Genomic DNA, 6,440 nt, shown 5'->3' with positions numbered 1-6,440 from the left:
CAGGGAGTACTAGGTTTGCTTGCCTGTTTTCCTTTTTAAAATAAAACCCTTTTTGTGATTTGAAAAACATCAAAATGCCCTTGCACTCTTTAATTCCTTTCCAAAGCCCAGGAAGCCAAAGGTAAGTGGCCTTTCGCTGGGCATCTTCTATGGAGATGTACAGATTGTACAGTGCACGACCCATCCAACTGTACCTGGAGTTCTAGTGCATAGTAGGTGCCAGTCTCTAAATGATCATTTAGTCATTTTAGTGTTATTATCCACGAAGTTCCTAGTAGGGAATTGAGATCATGTGAGGTAAAGCAACCTGCCGGAGATCAGTTAGCAGGAAACAAAAGCATGTAAATTCACGTTTGGCTGCAAAGTCGGTGCTTTTTCCTCAGGCTACCCCGTATGTCAGGGGAGGAAACTCTAAAACCCTCTAAGATTCTTATCTTTGAAAACTGTATTCTATTTAAATTTCTTCCAGGCAGAGAGAATTCAGTGCAGTGGAATGCTGGCTCCTCTGCTCTCAGGAGAGGTGACTTTGAGCAGCCCTCACTACTCACCAGCTCCAGATGACAAAGGTGACGAATCTGACCTTCCAGAATTGTGAGGATGAAGTCAGTGCCTGTGAAAGATTCAGGGCACGTCGTATTTTTCCTTTCTTTCCACTGATGCTGGCCGGACCATTTAAATGTGAGCCTTTCTGAAACCATGAAGTTGTCGTGACCCTAGCAGGCTCAGACGGCTCCCTAATCAGGTGTATTTGAACTTAACCTGGAAAAAGATAACGAAAGTGTTTACTGATCTTCCTCTCCAACGTTCACAGTATTTAGGCATCCGACCATAACGAGAAATGCTGACAGGAAATGCCCACATTACACGAGGCTAGCTAAGCATTGACCCAGGAGAGGAAAGTTCCCGCCTTCAGTTAATTATAAATTAAGAGCAAACGTGTGGCAATCCAGGTTGCCATGTTACCAGCTACTGGAGATGAAACAGTGCTTAGTGGTTTAGTAAAATGGCGGATTATTTTTGTAGACAGAGCACTGCACCTTTTCCACCCTGTAGGGGCAGGCAGTCAGGTGGCAGAGGTGTCCCCCCTCCGCCCCACAGGCAGGCTGAAGCGACAGGGCTCCGAGGCCGTGGTAGAGACAGCTGGGGGCGGGGGTCAGCGCCGGCTGGTGGGCGGTCTCCAGGTTCAGCCAGGGCTCATTCTTCGTGGACATAAACAGTCTTGGTTTAGATCAAAAAGAAAATGATCCATTTGTCCCCAAGACCTAAGTTTCTCCCAAGTCAAGTCTTATGGACACACATACAGTAAATTAACCTACCCCTTAACACACTACAGTTCAGGGAGTCGTTGGTCAAATCAAAAGCGAGCCTTAAAAGCCCACCTGCGGCTCTCCGATTGCTAAATATTTCAACGAAGTGTCTGAAGCAGAAATGTAATTAAGTATTACGTTATGGGCGCCACGAACGGATCCGCCAGAACCACAGGGGTCTTCCTGGAGGCCAGACGTCTGCGTAGGAATCAACAATGGCTCTCACCTCGCAGTTATTTCTACCGGGACGGATGGTGCTATTTTGCGTTTCAGCTCTAGGTGGCGCTGGAGCACATCTTAAAACACGACGGAGCGCAGGTGCGACGCAGCCGTCCCAGCTCGTGTCCGCGCGTCCTCCAACCTACTCCGCGTCCAGAAAGAAAAAGAATGTCGTCCGCTCTTGTCACTTTGCCAGGACTGCAGAGATGCACGATTTATTCCCTGAAGATGCAGAGTGGAGAAGAGACAGACCACCTAGGGGTCAGACGCGGTGATCTGAGCGTTGCGGAGACCAGAGGAAACGGCGCAGAGGAGGGGGTGGTCGGAGGACCCCAGGCTGAAGTGCCGGGGGCGGGAGGAGAGCCTCGGGGGGGTCAGAACAGCCAACGGCTTGGAAAGGCAAGTGGTCAAAAATAAACATTTTCCGTTACTAGAATTCACTGAGCAGAAATGGGCAAAGTTGAACCGACTTGTTAACCATCTCTGTGGCCTCTCAGCTCTGGGGGCGTGAAACGGAGACGCGTAGAGGGAACTTGAGGTTAGACGGAAATTACACGCCAGCCCGAGGCGGGAAGATGCGGAAACGTAGGGACGCTGAGAGCGGCCGGGTGCACGGGGCAGCGTCAAGAGGGAAATTCAGTTTGGTCCCCAAGACGGCAAGGAGTTGTTGCAAGAGTTTACACAGTAGACAGGTGCGCACAGGTCTCCGTTGGAGAAGGATAACCCTGGTGCTGTATTGGAGACGGTGACGGGGCAGTAGTAAGAGTCAGGACGGGCGTTTCCAGGTCCACACACTGAAAGGAGGGCTGGCTGCAAGTCCGCCCCCATCCCACCCCCTCCTGACGTGTGGAAGGAAAGTCTCGCCCATCAGAGCCCCACAGCGCGCGGTTTTGCGCTGCCTTGCCTGCTGGCCTTTTTGGGGTCCGCACCCCACTTGTGGGTCTTCCCCTCTGCCCCTGCTCTTCCCTCCTTCTCCCTTCCTCCCTCCCTCCGCCTGATGGAACATTTCCATCGGGAAAACAAATGTGCTCTCGTTTTCTCCAATCTTAAAAATATATAAAAGCAAACCTTTGCTGTGACTCCACTTCTTTCTAAGGCAAAGGCGCCCTCGCATTTATTATTACTTTTTTTACCTCTTTATTGGAGTATAATTGCTTTACAATGGTGCGCCAGTTTCTGCTTTATAACCAAGTGAATCAGCTATACATATACATATATCCCCATATCCCCTCCCTCTTCGTCTCCCTCCCACCCTCCCTATCCCACCCCTCTAGGTGGTCACAGAGCACCGAGCTGATCTCCCTGTGCTATGCGGCTGCTTCCCAATAGCTAGCTATTTTGCATTTGGTAGTGTATATATGTCCATGCCACTCTCTCACTTCGTTCCAGCTTCCCCGTCCCCCTCCCCGTGTCCTCAAGTCCATTCTCTACGTCTGTGTCTTTATTCCTGTCCTGCCCCTAGGTTCTTTAGGACCTTTTGTTTTTAGATTGTGTATATATGTGGTAGCATGTGGTATTTTTCTCTTTCTGACTTACTTCGCTCTGTATGACAGACTCTAGGTCCATCCACCTCACTACAGATAACTCAGCTGCGTGTCCTTTTATGGCTGTTGCTGACGGGACAGGTGGTAGGGAGAGAACACCGCAGGCAGGGCAGTGGGGTCCCTGCTGGGCTGGGACGACGCAGCCGGGCAGCCGCCCGGGTGACCCACGCAGCCCTGTCTCCACGCAGCTCACACCTTCTCACGGGCAGCCTTGACTCTGCCCTGACGGTGCTTTTCTGCAGCATCACTGTATTTTTAAGTGGTATTTGAGGGCAAAGTCACTACAAGACCCCAAAAGGTTGGAAATGTGCTGTACGCCTTAAACGTGCACAGTGCTAAACGCCCATTATATCCCAGTATAACTGAAGGAAAATTATTTTTTAAAGTGCCTGACGGTCAAAGGCTGGTCGAGTCTTCCTGACATCACATCACAGATCCCTGCCTCCGCCTCCCCCTTAGAAGGACCGCTGTGATCCTGGGCTCAGGGGACAGCGCAGGCCGTGCCCTCTGGTTAAGGTCAGCTGCCCAGCCGTCTTCCTTCCACCTGCAACCTCACTTCCTCTTGGCCGAGGAATCTGCCCCCAGAGGAGGTGACGCTTGGCCTGAGATCCCGGGTGTCACACCCAGAGCCAGAGGAAGAGGCTTCTGGCGTCGGGAGCGGAACGGGAGGTGAGGCTCCCTCCAGGTAGAGGTGAAACCCAGGCTCCCAACCCAAGTCTGTGTCGGGCAGCAGAGGGAGGGTGGGAGCCAGAGCAGGCGCTGCAGATGGTGCTGCCCTGGGCTGTGATGGGCTTGTTTGTTTGATGTTGTACGACTGGAGAGATGTGAGCATGGCTAAGGAAAGGGCTGTGGAGAAGGGAAGGTTGAGAACCTTCTGACCGAGGGCATTCAATTCCACAACCCGGTACACATCTGAAAGGTACAAGGACCCTCCCAAGGGACGCAGGCAGACCCGGGGGAAGACAGTCCCTGTCGCTACAGGAAACAAAGCATCCGGATGTTTCCCTACACGGCCGGTTTCTTACTCATCCTTTGCATCGCTGGTTTTTCATCGGGATAAAGAGTTGCTCACCTTTAAAGATAATCATGGCGGCCTGTGGGTTCCCCCAAACAAACCCAGAGATGGTGGTGATTGCACCGCTGGGAACCGGCTGCTTTTGCCCGCTTGACAAGCCTTAGGAATCTGGCAGAGTCCCCTGGGTTTTGAGAGCGAGTGAGAAGGCCTCCTGGGGAAGGCAGATCGGGTGCAGAAGAGGAGGGCTCTTCCTTCTGTTCGTCCAATGGGCATTTTCCCAGCAATGTGGCAGAGAAAAGTGGGGGAACACTGTTACTCTCATAAGAAATCAAGCCAGAGTTTACATCAATATAAGAAAAATATGTCTAAGTGATATTTTAGAGTTGAGATGGAGTCTGGTTCCAGGTGCAGCTCTGCAGCCAGGAGCCCAGGCTGTCACCAGCCCGCCTGGCAGGGCACAGAGCTCCCGGCTCCTGGCCAAGGGATGGGGCCCTGGACCACCCCGTGCCTGTTTGCCACCTTCTCCATCCTGCGCGAGACGCACCTGACGGATAGTCTGAGCCAGTGCTGAGAGGGGTTTACGCTCAGCATCTGGGGGAGTGGGAGTGTCTGCACCCATTCTATCCTTCCAGCACCCACCAAAGTTATTTCATCACAGACCTTTTTTTCTTCAAGGTTCCACTCTGACTATGCACCATGCTTTGAGAAATGCTAAATGAACTTCTTTCGTAAAGCATCTTTTTTCTTAAACGGAGTGGCACCCGCAGCTGTTTCTCTGGTTTTGGTGGTGGGATTGGGGGCCTTGCAGGGTAATTTACAGCCATAGAATCTGTGCTCTGTCCTCCAGATTTCTCAGTTCTTGGGGAGGTTTGTGATGCAGGCAGAGAGCTGACCTTGTATGGAGTGACTCTCCTTTCTTGTTCTCAGTGTGTGTTTTGGAAACCTCATTTCATTGGAGGAAGTGTGCTCGGGGGAGAAGAAAAGAAAAGAGCCTTTGTGGGGTGGGGATGGAGTGGGTAGTAGAACAGAAAGAGGAGGGTCCAAGGCCCCAAGAGGAGAAGTAGGTGGGGCTCCTCCAGTGACACCTCGTCTCTCATAGCGTCCGAAGAGCAGGACATCAGAGCGGACACCCAGATATCCAGGGTGGACCCCATCTCAGAAGGACCTTGCACCAATCCTGCTCTCCAGCTGCCCTGGACAAGGGCACGTCCTCAGGACCCAGTGTGGAGCCCAGCAGAGAGGCCGCCCTGCACCCAGACCTGGGGGCTCTCACACGACTTTGAGGAGGTCACCCGTGATAAATGGGGTGATGTTCCCACCAGCTGGTGGGAAGGGGAATGATAAGTCAGATCTGAGTTTTGAAAATTATCACTTTTATACACCTATACTGTAGAGTAAAACTCATGCCCACTAAATGTGCCATGTATTATTCTTTCAAAAAAACAACAGTAGACTAAACAACCCCCCAGATTCAAATATTAACATTTTGACTTATTCACTTTATCTCTCTCTCCATCATTTTTGCTGACATTTTTGAGAGTCGGTAGTAGACATCACAAGTTTTAGCCCTAAATACTACAGCGCCCGCCTTCTCCTCCATAACCACAGGACAGTATCACACTGAAGAAAAGTAAGTCTTTGCTTTCTGTCTGCTGATACCTAGCCCGATATTCAGGTTTTCCTTAATCATCCACAAAATATCATTCATAGCTGTATTTTCAAACAAGAATCCGTACATTTAGTTGCTACCTCTTTCTTTAAACAGCTTTGATATATAATTTACATAGTGTACAATTCACCCATTTAATGTTTACAATTTGATGGTTTCTAGTATAGTCACAGAGTCGTGCTTTTTTCACCTAAAACAGTCACACTTTTCCATTTTTTTAATGACAGTGGCCCTTTGAGAAGACCAGGCCAGTTGTCTCATACACTGCCTACTTTGAGGTGTGCCTGGTTATTTCTTTTGTGCTGGGGTTGTTTTGTGCTGCCTGTCTTATATCACCTACAAAGTGGAGGTGAGTCTAAGGCCCAAGTATATTTAAGTCAAAACATCTTGGTAAGTAAGAGTCCTTCTCGGGTGGTGATCTGTGCTTTCCACTATTAGTAATGTAAAATTTGATCACTGCATGGAGGGGGCGACCACAGTATCTTGTTATTGTGGTGATGGGTTTTCCCTTTGTGATCAGCAAGGATGCTGCCAGGTAATGCTTTGAGGTCATGAAGCTGCCCAGTTTCCAAGAATCTTTCGCATCCGTGGATACTCCTTGCCCAAATCAATTAGCTCTGAGGGATTGCAAATGGTTATTTCCACTGTCATGTCATCCACACTGATGAGATGCAATTCTGTAAAAA

This window comes from Balaenoptera ricei, chromosome 12 (genome assembly GCF_028023285.1).
Source record: "Balaenoptera ricei isolate mBalRic1 chromosome 12, mBalRic1.hap2, whole genome shotgun sequence".
Lineage (NCBI taxonomy): Eukaryota > Metazoa > Chordata > Mammalia > Artiodactyla > Balaenopteridae > Balaenoptera > Balaenoptera ricei.
Note: the sequence above shows the minus strand (reverse complement) of the source record.